This window comes from Schistocerca serialis, chromosome 2, assembly GCF_023864345.2.
Source record: "Schistocerca serialis cubense isolate TAMUIC-IGC-003099 chromosome 2, iqSchSeri2.2, whole genome shotgun sequence".
NCBI classification, from domain to species: Eukaryota; Metazoa; Arthropoda; class Insecta; order Orthoptera; family Acrididae; genus Schistocerca; species Schistocerca serialis.
The window spans coordinates 285,828,378-285,842,872 of NC_064639.1; positions in this window are offsets into that span (position 1 = coordinate 285,828,378).

Genomic DNA, 14,495 nt, shown 5'->3' on the forward strand with positions numbered 1-14,495 from the left:
CAGGTCTATAATAGGTAGAACTGTCACCAGACTGCACTTGTGTTAGTCATGTGTACTGTTGTCACCATGCCTGGTAGGGCATATAAGGAACATATGCATATCCAGATGAGTTCGGTCCAAGCCAGTGAGGTGTGCTCATTGCTGCCACTACCTGCTACATCTACTGGGCTGAAGATAGCTTGGGAAGATGTTCTGTGCTGTGACTGTGGCAAGAAGCAAATTGTCATGTGTTGTTCTCACAATGCAAGCAGATTTTTATGTTCTCAGCATCACTGTAAGTGAAAGAAGACAGCTTAGGAGAAATCTGTTGCCACAAGGGGGGCCATCAGTTGTTCAGGTGAAGAAGAATTGAGAAGATGAGTCACTGCCTGTACCTCCTATGTACGTCAACTGCAGAGGCTGGTGGAGAGTGCTGTTTGACTTAATGACAAGTTATACCAAGAACAAGGTGGTCTTTGGCTCTTTCAAAACAGACAAACTGATCTGCATTCTGGCAGTAAACACGGCCAACCACAGTGTGATCAAGAGTGCAGTGGCTGCCCATATCATTGACATGCCACAGGCACATGAGAGGACATCTTCCCCTGGAAGAAGAATGAAGACATCCAAGGCACACCTAAGAGGACTTCCTCGGTGCCGTGACAAGGTGGCAGTCCGAGAAGGGCTAGTGGATGACAGATTCAGTAATGTGGCCACAAGGCTCCATAACCAGATGAATAAGAGGAGACCGCCGCTCCATGCAGTGACTGTACAAATGGCCAATGGTGAGGTTGACGTCGTCGAATTGTGGAAGCTGCTGGGCTTCCCTGGTACGCAGAAACTCTCCTGTCTGTCATGAACCCTCAGCCCCAGTGCTTCAAGTGCCAGGGCAAGGCCCACACTGCCAAGTATTGCCGCAACGCTGTGCCATGCATCAACTGCTCCGGCAAGCACGACAGCCGCACCTGCGACTGCAGCAGAAAAGTCCTACCGACTTGCACTCAGTGTGGCAGACCACACAATGTCAGCTGGCATGGCTGCCCAGCTTTTTCAAACACAACTTCCACACCACCACGGAGGAAACTACAGCGGTTCTCAAAGCCATCACGGTGGCAGAGAGTGCCATCTTTGCAGCCATCCTGGCTGCAGACAAGGAGGAGACCTTGAGGCAGCTACATACAGTGTTTGCCCAAGGCTTATGTTCAGGAACAGGGTAGTCAACTCTAATGACTGCTGCTGAACCTACACAGAAGAGGGCCACCAAGAAGCAGTAGACTGCCCCTGTGAACCACCCCATCAGCACCGCAGGAGAACAGTGCGATGCAGACATCCGTCGTTCCCACAGTGATAGTGGTGATGTCAAAAGCTATGGGAGCAGCCAGCACCAAGGCTGAAGAGAGGAAGGCAGCACTCATCACCAGTGTGTAAGAGGCTGGTGTAGATAATTCCACAGAAATTGGATTACAGGTGGCCCTGCTCGAGAAACAACAGCAGCAAGACTGTGCTGTGCAGTAAACAGAAAACACTGAACACCTACAAGCTGCCACTGGGCAACAACAGCCTTCTGCTGTGCCAAGTCACCACTGACATGGCATAGCAGAAGGCTCACAGAAGCATAGTGCACAGCCACACTGGATTACTTTTATGGTAACAACCCTTAACTTCTGACACAGTATTGATGCACGATACCCACTACTAACATAACCCTTGCATGGTCAGTTGCAGGCAGCAAGAAATCCGTGCCTGGTCTTACTACCCTGTCCAGAGTACCTCAGAACTTTTCTCCCTTGGTGCTTGCCTTGGCAATTTTTTCCTCTGCCCTTGAAACCACTACCCTTGGTTTGTTTTTCATCCACTTCCATCTCCTCAATGCAACCGTGTCAGTGGGTAATACTACCCAGATGCACAGATAATATCACAGCTCCACATCATGTGAAGTCGTCAATTATCATCTAACAAATATGAAGGTGACAGTAGATCTTTTGAGATGGTCATCACATTGGCGTGGGCATGGAGGGGCTCCTCCTCCAGATTTGTGGGGCACTAGCCCAACTGCATGGTAACATGATGGCAAACATACTTGCCGTCAAGGTTCCAGGCAACTACATCTGACCATCATGAGGAAGGATCACCACATTGAGCACCAAGCACATCGCAACCTGTTCTCTTCTGTAGCTGCCATCTGAGAACAAGTAATGTACTCCTTCCAATATTCAGTACCATCCCTAACCATAGGTCAGAGACTAATAGCAGCTGGACTAGGGAATTACCATCACATGCCTAGGCTGCTTTTAACACCACACACATGGCACTGAATTCTGCACAGCAATGAATCCCAGCTCAGCAGTACCCCAGTTGACCATATTTGGTGATCATTCTTCCAATGTTTTGGAGAGGCACATGATATTACTCCTGGTATCATGATGTGGGGAGTCATGGAGTATGACATGAGCATCCTGCAAGCTCATGTCTTATACCTTATGAGACAACATCGTGGTGCCATTTGTCGACAGTAAAATGTTTGCCCACACATGGCACATGTGTCTACAAACTGTCTTTGTGATATTGAGGTGCTCCTGTGGCCAGCAAAATCCCCAGATCTGTCCCCAATAGAATATTTGTGGGACAAGCACTAATGTCAACTCCATACTACTGCCAGCATCCAGAATATCAAAGACTAGATAAAACAGCATGGGTCAACTTGTCTCAGGAGAGAATACAATGGATTTCTGACCCCTTCCCAACCAAATCAGTGCATGTGTCCAGGCCAGAGGGGTTCAATGTAATACCAATTAGTGCAGTCATACTGCAAAGTTGTTTATAAATTTGAGTCAGTTTTGCAATCAGTAGTCACTGAAATAACACCGCCTACCTCCCAACCTGTGAAGTTTCATTTTTTTTCCTCATTGTGGGTGCTTCTCTAATTTTTTTTCCAGCATTGTGTAAGGGCATTGCAGTATCACATATCGAGACCATTCCACAGGCATCATAGCAATGGAACTGCAAGTTTCTGTGAGATGCTGACAGCGGTCATGTGGGATCTGGTGGACCCAATGAAGCACATCCACTGCGCCATGCCACTAGCAGCTCAGGGCCTCAAGTGCTCTGTCACCACAATATAGGAGTGTCAGAGGCAGCAGCTCAGCCCACTCATGCTTGGAGCCATATAAATACATGAAGCTATGTAGATGCTGCCTAGTCATGGCTCCATCACCATTGTTATTGCTGTTGTGAAAGCTAGGCTCTATTTCTTGTTGCCTCATCTAAAGGTCTTCACTTGCTTGGAAAAATACAAAACAGTTGCCACACCATTCTACAGAACAAGTCTCCTTACCATCATGAATAAAGTCACTCACAACAGGCACTACTATTTTAATCTATTCACTTATGGCTGATATTAAATTATCAGTGACCAGTAGGAAATCTAAATCACATATGGTGCCATATTCTTTGAGGAAATGTACATTAAAACACACACAAAGTAATAATACATTTATCACTTTACAAGACACAACACAATGAAGTTTTCCATTAGGAATCTGTATACTGTAACAATTACACGTATTAAATGTTCTAGTATTGTTTCACAAGCACATGATGTTACATCCTGCTGTAAACAGAATTTAGTTATATTAAGAGTTTCCATCTTTGTGGTTACAGATAGGTTGAATGAAAAATTTTCATCCCGTTACACAGATGACATTAATATCACTGATTTTTGTACTTTGTTTTTGTAATGCTGGAACATGTTGCATAGTAACCAATGCAGTCTGTTAGTCCTGTGCAAGTGACAAGAAGTAGGGAGAACTCAATGTGTTACACGAGGGGCCCCTCCCCCCCCCCCTCCCCTCCCCCTCTCATTTTACCAGGAGGTTTGAAGAGCCATCTCCTGGTGAAACTGAGCCAGATTAATACATGTTGCATTTTGCAAAATCAGCTGTATCCCTTGCTATGGGGAAGAACACACTAAGGATAGGGGTATGCTACACCTACAATGTGAGCTGTGCTCGATGATAAGGCCTCACATGAGTTGGAATTGTCTATTCTGTGGTACATAAAAATAATGTATCAGTGAACAGAAGCATTGCACATGCCTAGATATTTCCCATCATTCTCTTGGACTGACATTGACAAAGAAATACATATATCTGTAGTTTGTTATATTTAACTCATAAATTACTGGCTAAGATTACTTCTTTCAAGAAATATATAATTAATTTTACATAACAAAAGTGAGCATCAAAAAGATCAGTTCTGCCTTTTTGCATTGAGAGATCTCTCTCACTTTGTTTACCCACAGATTCCCACCTGTTAACAGAGTCTGGATACTTTCATTCACTTCTGCACTGTGACATAATCTTATGGGGTATTACAGCTAAGATGAAAAACGTATTCTACAGAAGTGTGCTATAAGAATGAAGTATAAAGTTGATAACTGAACGTCATGCAGAGACCATCTTTAAGAACCTGGGATTCTTACACTCATATGCCGATATATATACTCCCTAAGAGTATTTGTGGTTAATAACAAGAGTGAATTAGGATGAACTAAGCAATTTACAACCACAATAATAGAAACAGAGGCTCCACGCCAGAATTTCATATTCTGGTGTAAAAGTCTAAAAGTGTTGTTTGCCAGTGGGCACTACACAGAAAACTGAAAATCCCAGTACATTTGAAAACAAAGTAGAAGAATACCTCATTAGCCACTCCTACAATTTATCAGAATATTTTGACTCAAGTAATGTAAATTCCATGTAACTCTAATACTTGTATTTGATAGGCCTCATTTTACCTGTATAAAGACAACTGGTAGCAGTATGTGAAATTATGTAAATGCCTTGCTTTAAGTATTAGATAAAATCTGCAGCTGAGTTGTATACAAAGAGGAACAGTGGCTCCTTCCAAAACTAGCTGTTTTTCTCTTTCATGGGCTTTAAACAACCAGTTTTCAAAACTTTTTTTTTGCCTTTTTGGTATTCTGTTCCTAACTTATGTTTGCATTTTCAGCTGTCTTGGAAATTTATTTTTTTGTTGACAGTCAAAAAAGATTGTGTGTGTTTTCGAGTGCTCAATGAATTTTTTCTTTCAATGAAAGATGGATCAAAGAATCGGCACTAAATTTTAATTAAAAATTGAATGAAGTGCAGCACCACATTCAAAATGTTGACTGTTGTTTTTGACAAATCTACTATGAGTAAGACAAGAGTTTACTAGAGGTATAAATGTTTTGAAGAGGGTCAAGAAGATGTTGAAGACAATGTCTGTGCTGGATGCCCTAGAGCATCAATTACTGAAGACAATGTGAAATGGTTCTGGAAAATCACCAAATCACCATCCGAGAGGTTGCTGATGATGTTAGCATATCCTTTGGCTCATGCCAAGTAATTTTTTCAGATGTCTTCAGAAAGAAATGTGTAGCAGCAAAGTTTGTTACAAAACTGTTGAACAGTTGAAATTTCGCTTGCTGAATGACACTGACAATGATCCAGAACTTTGCAGGTAGCAAAACCGAGGCACAATTATCTCAATGATAAGTACCTGAAGAGAGGAAAATAATAATAATAATAATAATAATAATAATAATAATAATAGACATGTTCAAGCACATGTGAAGGTTCTTCTCACTGTTTTCTTAAATGACAATGGGATAGTGAATAATGAGTTTCTGCTTCATGGTTCTACAGTCCATCAGGAATACAACCTAGAATTTACACAGTTATGTGCCATTTGTGTACAGCAATCCAAAGAAAATGATCAGAATTGTGGCAAAACCACTCATGGAAACTGCATCACAATAATGCTCACATTCACACATCAATGTCTGTTCATGATTTTTTGGCAAAATAAGAAAGAGAAAAGAAGAAGTTACATTACAGTGCCTAAGCCATTGCATTTGCCAGAAATGGCCCCCTGCATCTTCTTTCTATGCTTGAAGCTGATGAGAACCATGACAGGACATTGCTTTGCCAATATTGATGAGATAAAAACAGAAACAATGAACAAGTTTAGAACCATAACAAAAACTGAGTTCCTGAAGTGCTTCATAGCTTGAAAAAGTGCTGGGTCAAATGTATTATATCTGAAGGGGACTACTTTGAAAAGGACAAGTTGACATTGAATAAATAAAAATACTTTAAGAAAAACAAAAAATTCCATTACTTTTTTATCACACCTGGTATGTATGTGAAGCAGTCTACAAGTAAATGCCATAACTGGCAGTTTGAGTAGATTAGCGATGGTCATAATTTGTTGTTTGTGTACTTCAAAGAATTAACTCAGCAATGATTGCTTCTACCTCTTATGGTCTACCATAATTTGGCTTATTGCACGTACCAGAAACATCATCTTCATGATGGGATACATGGAACACATTGTGCAAATGAATGAATGAATGAATGAATGAATGAATAAATGAACGAACCTTAGAATATTGTTCGGGTATGTGGGACAGCTATCAATTAGGCCTAAAGGGGATATTGAATGTATACAAAGGAGGGAAGGAGGGAGATACAAATGGTCACAGGCTTATTTGACTCACGGGTGAGCATTAGGTACCATATATGTTGGAAAATCTGGACTGACAGCTGCTTGAAGGCATTCACTTATTACCCCATGATGCCTACCTAAAAAGTTTCAACAACCATATTATGAGAAGTATCTAGCGATATTCTTTATGTGAAGATAAGATTATACTAATTACAGCACGTACAGTGACATAAAATCAGTCATTTTTCCTACAATATATACATGATCGGAAAAGGTAGAATCCCTCACATGTGGTACCATGCTAAGTATCCTCTGCCATACACTTCACAGTGGTTTGCTGAGTACTTATGTAAATGCAAATTAAATTTAGCTGCCAAAATCATGACTACTACCATTAAGCAGCCTAGTGACAGTTTCCTGTTATGCAAATTAAGTTTCTACAGTTTCCTTGTCTTTTTTTAATACATACCTCAACTTGTTCCACATCATGAGACTCTCCTTCTTGATGGAATTTATGGAATATGATGAATGAGTGTATGAATGAATGAATAAATTGGGCTCTGAGGTCATACTTGGTTCACTTCTGTGACTGAGAAGACCAGCCTTGCTCAAAGAGTTTCAATGAAGCTCACAATATCCAGCATTTTCACCAGAACTTATTGTTGCCCCCTTGGTTTCTACTCAAAAGGAACACTTAAATTACTGAGTTTGAAGGTTCTGTAGTATTTTTTAGTTGTGCCACAGTGATGAGAACTGCGGGGTCTGACAAATGGGTCAGGGGTGCACTACAAAATGGTTCAAATGGCTCTGAGCACTATGGGACTTAACATCTGTGGTCATCAGTCAGGTGCACTACACATCAGAGGCTGCTACCTAAGAAGTTGACCCCCTGTGGGATGCACACAAATGTTTTTAGACTAGGTAACTCTCCATACAGTCAGATAATGTTAGCTATATGAGATCCAGAATTATTAGTATACAATATAAAGAAATTCCTCTGACAGATGCTACCATTTAAAATTCTAGTGATCAACTGCCAAAGCTTTTGAAATAAAGTCCCATAGCTTGAAATGCTCCTAAAAATAAGTGGAGCTTACTTTATTTCTGGTAAAGATGTTGAGTAAAACCTGAAGTTGACAGCAGTGGTGTATTCACTGCAATAGACAAACTCAAATCCACTAAGATAGAAATTGAAGCTGCATGTAAGATTGAGTGCTCAAGATTCAGTATCATTGGTTGTCATGTAATTGGGTTCTTTTCTCAACCATCAGAATCACCCTCAGATGAACCAAAACTTTAAATAAAACCACAGCTCCTTAGTATGCCCTAATCATACTTTCATCATTGAAAGGACTTTTAATCATTCACAACTCGATTGGAATAATTACCAGTTTTGTAACTGGTGGGTGTAACAAGATGTCCAGTGAAACAATACTAAATGCTTTTTCTGTAAAACACACAAAATGGATAGTTTGGAAGCTTGTTCAGGACAGTTATGTATTAGATGTAATGGCAACAAATAGATCTGACCTCTTTGAGGATGTTCACATTTTAACTGGTGTCAATGAACATGAGGCAATTTTTATATCAATGGTTACCTAAGTGAAAAGATCTACTAAAACAAACAGAACTACTTATGTTTTCAGTAATGTAGATAAAGAGGCAATAGTATCATATCTCTAGAGGGTGCTCGAAAAATTTAGCTCTGGTAGGACTACAATGAGGAACTGAGACTCAACCTTAGAAGAATATCTGTCCAGGAACCGGATAGTTACTGGTAGAACAATTCATGATGGAAGGGACACTCCAAGGTATACAGACTCGGTATAAAAACTTGTAAAGCAACAGCAGCTACTGCACAAACAATGTAAAACTAAGTGTAGTGCTATAGGCAGAGAGAACCAAAATGAAATTGGTTTGGATGTCAAGAGTGCAATGCATGAAGCTTTCAACAACTAAAAGAATATTACTGAAAGACCTTTTGCAAAACCCAAAGAGTTTCTGGTCTTACATAAAGGCTATCAGTGGCACCAAAGTTAGTGTCCAGACACTCATGGATGGCACAGCAAGGAAACTGAGGGTAGTAAAGCAAAAGTAGAGTTCCTGAACTCCATTTTCAAATGTTCCTTTACAAAGTAAGAAACAGAACAACTGCCCCAGTTTAACAGTTTAATTCTTGTAGCACTGCAAAGTTGAATGATACAGACATTCGTTATTGAGAAACAGCTAAAACTGCAAAAATTTAATAAGGCCCCAGAGCCTGCTTGAATCCCTATCAGATTATGTACAGAATTTCTGACAGAGGTAGCCCCACATTTGATCCTTCAAATAGAGGAGTATGCCCAGTAGTTGGAAGAAATCATAGGCAATGTGGTCTAGGAAAAGGTTAGTAGAAGTGATCCACAAAAATATCATCCAGTATCATTGTGCTATCAAATCTTAGCTCAAACATAATGAGGTATCTTGAGCAAAATTACCCCCATGCCAACCAGAACAAGGATGGACTCCACAAAAGTTGTTCATGCAGAATCCAACTTGCACTTTCCTTACACGACATCCTGAAAGCCACGGATCAAGTAAATATGCAGTATTTCATGATTTTAAGAAATCATTTAATTCACTACTAGTATTAAAGTGATGCTTATTGATCAAAGTGTGATCATTAGGTTATCAGATTAAATTTTTGACTGGATGAAGGATATTTTGGTAGAGAGGATACAGCTTGTCCTCTTGGATGGACAGTATTGACAGATGTAGGATTACCTTCAGGAATGTCCCACAGATGTATCCCGAGGTGACAAAGGTATTGGGAGACCTCCTAATACTGAGTTGGACCTCATTTTGCCTGGTGTAGCGCAGTAACTTGGCATGGCATGGACTCAAGTTGTTGGAAGTCCCCTACAGAAATATTGAGCTATGCTGCCTCTGTAGCTATTCATAATCGCGAAAGTGTTGCCCGTGTATTAACTTATGCACAGACCAACTTCTCAATTACATCCCATAAATTTCCGATGGGTTTCATGTCATTCACTCGAATTGTTCAGAAAGTTCTTCAAATCAATTCCTGTTTTGTGGCCATAACAACATTGGAAACATTTTCACATGAATCAGTACAAATGGCAGCTCTGCCCAGGCACTTCCCTTTTATACCTTGGATATGTGATACTACCACCACCACCACTACCACCTATGTATGTGCATATCACTATCCCATGACTTGTCATCACAATGTATGTTCGCGTTGTATACAAATAACTTTCAAGATTACTACTACTGTTATCTCAGACTTTCTCCCATGGGACCTGTGGTACTAATCAAAGGCCCCCTTACAGCCAAGGACTATGTGAACATTGTTGAGGACCACTTGCATTTTTTCATGCTTGATATCTCTCCGGATGGTGATGGCAGTCTACAGCAACATAGCTGTTTCAAGGCCAGAATTGTGCTACAGTGGTTTGAGGAGCAAGATAGTCAGTTTTATGTCTTGATGTCTTAGCCATGAAATTCAGCTGGTCTGAATCCAATAGAACACACCTGTGATGCTACCAGTTGTCAGTTCCACACTCACAAACCTCCTGCTTGTAATTTATGTGAATTGTATGTCCTGTGCATAGACATCTGGTGCCACATACCTCTGGAAACCCATCAACAATTTGTTGAATCTGTCTTACATACAATTAGTGCCGTATTGCAATCAAAAGGTTGACCAACATCCTATCAGCAGAAAAGTCTTGTTGTGTCATTGCCATAATCAAGGCTACATGAAACAAAAAAAAATAAAAACAGATTCCTTGTCACTTCAGATCTTCAATGTACACACAAGTAAAAGGCTCAGTGCAACAACTAATCATTTCACACTATTAGTTTTCGGTTGTCATCTGTCAGTGGTGGAGTATTCATCCCTTGTGAAGAAGAACATTAACTACAGTGCAACAACAACTGCATTTGAAGTGGTGCCAGACTTGAGACAGACATGCTATTCGTAGGTGCCATCAAATCATTTTCAGCAATGACTCTCAGTTTAGAAATATCATTGGTGAGAACCCCCAAACAAAATGAGAGGGCAGGCACATCCTCACAAAGTTGTGGAGAGGTGCATCAGTATTATTCCAGGTGTCACCATATGGAGAGTCTCTATTATAATGGCTATACATGGTTCCCCAACAGAAAGGATCATCATTTGACGCAAAAAGTATGCATACAGAAAGATCCTTTGTTCCAAATGATTCCTGAGATAAACACTTCTAAAGGTTTCTTTGTGAAATTGTTTTATTTTGCTATTTATTTTTCAGGTACATGTTTAAAAATGTTCACAGAACATTTTCAACAATTTTTAATAAATTTACAATATTTCCAAATCAATTTACAACAGCTCACAAGCAAAATTTCTATTATTTTAAATGCATTTTTTTTTAATTTGCAGAATATGTTTTAGTACTTCCTACAGAGCATCTCTACACTGCTTTGTGAAGTCAATATAAAAACAGTGAGATACTAGAAAGAAACTAAAAATAAAACGTGAATGAAATATATTTTATTTTGGAAAACATTCAGAATAGTACACATATTAAGAAAAATGTGTTTTCATCATCATCTCCCAGGATATTGACGTTAACCCCTGGGAAGCCTGTCCACCAGTTCTACCATTCATGAGATGAGTTCTTAATACAGTCATTTACCAAGACAATACTGCTTCACTCATACTGTATCTATGGATATTTTTATAATCTACACAAATACCCAATCTGATTCACAAAGTACTCGGACGACTGAATCAGCTAAGCAATATTCCAACAATGTTTCCATCTATACAATGAAATGGAATTGTGAGAGTTAGATTGAAAGGTTTCACAATGTGATAGAGTTGATCAAAAAAACTTGAGAATATATTGTGCAATTGTGAAATGTTGTGCACCTATGGCCATGAAATGTGGGGGAAAAGTAATGCATACGAGCTATTACTCTCAAAATAGAGAGATAGTCTACAGCTATTCAGGAAGCTCTAATTAAGTTCAGTATTTTTGCTGGTGAACTACAGGACGGAAACAAAAAGAATAAAAGACTCCAAGGAAAGAGACCCTCACAGTAATGAAATTTACAATAATTTATTAGAGTAAAAGATCAATTTGTAAAAAGTTCTGGTTGTAAGTTGTCTCTTTCAAAGTAAAAAGTTTTCTTGTATGAATTCTAATGCTGCCCATTCTACCTTCATGCAATATCTCTTTTTGGGTGGAGCAGAATGTAAAATAAGGGAAAAGAAACCACTCGCCTACAGCGGATCAATTGTGGAGCACAGAAATACCACAGAAAACAGAATTCACACTAGCTTTTGATCACTAGCTCTTTTTATAGCAGTAGCACACACATTTACACACACAATGATACAGACACCCAAACAGACAATCCCGTGGCCTTGGAAATACTAATTACTGATATTCAATTACTGAAAGTCACCTGAGCTGCTGGAGGTGGGGAGGGGGTAGATAAGAACATAAGGAAGGGGTAGTGGGAAGGAAAAAGGCAGGTCTTTGGACAGATGACTCAGTAGCTGCACAACAAGATGAGAAGATCACACAGGATATAACAAAAAGAGTAACAAAAAGAAAACTCAGAAAGATGAGAGAGAGGGAAGAACTGAACAGGAGCAGGAAAAGGGGAGGGAGGAAAAAGAAAAAGGGTGAATACAAAGAGAGCAAGAGAGGGGACGGAGAGAGAATGCCCACATGCATGTAAGGAGGCAGGGAAGAAAAGTACTGGGAGAAGGCAGTGTACAATCTGGGCAGAGGAATGGTGTGGGCAGAAGAGAGAGAGGGGAAAAGACAAGGTGAGGTAATAGGAACAGGTTAGAAAGGATTTAAGCTAGGGTGATTGCGAGAGCACAGGAACTGTTTGAGAGGGAATTTGCTCTATGTAGTTCAGAGAAACTTGTGCTGGAAGACAGTATCCAAATGGCCTGCATAGTCGAAGTCATTTGTGTTATGGTGTGCAGCGTGTTTGGCAACTGAATGGACAATTTGTTGTTTGCCACAGTTTCGTGGTGGCCATTCATGCGAGTAGACAGTTGGGTGCAGTAATTGCAGCACAGCTGTTATGTAATATGGCTGCTTTCGCATGTTGCCCTGGCTTTAGAGGATCAGATGGTATGGCCACATAGTCTTAATGATCCTGATTTGTGATCACTGTCATGGATCCTTTGTCTGTGGGGAGAATAATAAGGTCTGGATTGTTTTTCAGGTTACAGATAGCAGTGTGTTCCATAGAAGTGATGCACTCATGGCAGGTTAAAAATGAGAAATTGCTGAAAGATTACCAGGAGCTAACTGAGTGGAAAAGGAGGCGGCTCACATTTTGGCAGAGGCTGGAACTGTTTTAAACGATGTTCTATGTGTGGTTTTGGTTGGCTGTCGTTAGTGGACTGTGTGACGAAGAAATGTTTCCACAGCGAAGAACAAGTAAAGGAAAGAAGGTCCAGCATGGTTGAAATTAGGGTTGGGGCTAAAGGTGAGATGTTTAGAAAGTACTGAGACTTCTGCAGGTGCCAGAGTTTAGGCAGAGAAATCAACAACAGTGTTATGGGATAAGTGTTTTGGACTAGTGTGTTTCATGGAGGCTGGAGGAAGTTTTTGGGGGATGTGGTAGGTGGAGTACGTCAGTAAGGCATAGTCAGGAGGAGTTGGCAGGGAGAGGGGGGGAGGGTTGGTTGGTTGGTTGTTTCGGGGGAGGAGACCAGACAGCGAGGTCATCGGTCTCATTGGATTAGGGAAGGACGGGGAAGGAAGTCGGCCGTGCCCTTTGAATGGAACCATCCCGGCATTTGCCTGGAGCGATTTAGGGAAATTAGGGAGGGGGGGGGGGGTGTTAGGATCAGAGAGGTAGCCTTTTCTTGGCTGGGACAGCTTCCTCAAGTGACAGACGATATCCTATCCAGATTATCATCACATCCCTGTTTGTCCAGACAATGTACATAAGACCGTAGTAATAACTCCATTTGGTTGGTTTGAGTTTTTGCAACTTCCGTTTGGACTCTGAAATGCAGCACAAACTTTTCAAAGTATATCGACAATATACTGAGAGACCTCTATTTTGTGTACTGTTATATAGACGAAATTCTAGTGGCATCACAAGATGAAGAAGAGCACAAGAAGCATCTTCAATTGCTTTTCGAATGCCTCAGTAAATTCAACATCAGAATCATTCTGAACAAATGCATTTTCGGTTCAATAGAAGTACCTTTCCTGGGATATGTGGTAACTGCAGAGAGAATCAGACCATTACCAGATCAAGTACACACCATTGTTGACTATCTGCTACCTACAACAACAAAATAACTGCATCGATTTCTTGGCCTCATTAATTTTTACCAAAGAGCACTACCAAATTCTGCCAGTAAACAAGCAGAGCTTTTGAACCTACTCCTTGGGACTAAGAAAAATGATAACAGGAAAATTAATTGGACAGAAAATCTTCGACAAGCATTTAACGACCTAAAAAATAGCTTGGTTAATACAGCACTTCTGGCTCATCCATCTTCAAATTTACCTCTAATTTTAATGGTTGACACTCAGATTACAGTATTGGTGCACCTTTACAACAAATCAAAGATAATAATCTGTAACCATTAGCATTCTTCTCCAAGGAACTGACAAATGCAGAGAGGAATTACTCAACCTATGACAGAGAACTCCTCCCTGCCTACTTGGCAGTGAAGCACTTTCAGTACACGCTTGAAGGATGTGATTTTCCAGTTTACACCAACCACAAGCCACTCACCTTCAAGCAACATTTGGACAAAGCTTCTCCACGTCAGATCTGACACATTAGTTTTATTGGACAGCTCACCACGGACATATGTTACACTATGGGGAAGGAGAACCTCACAGCCGACGCTTGTTCACAAATTGCTTCAATCACTATACTGCCAACTTTTACCATGGAACAATTGCAGAAAGCCACCGATGAGACGAAGAGCTTCCACACATTAAGAATACGAAGTCCCTTGCACTTCAAACAATAATGTTGCCAAATGG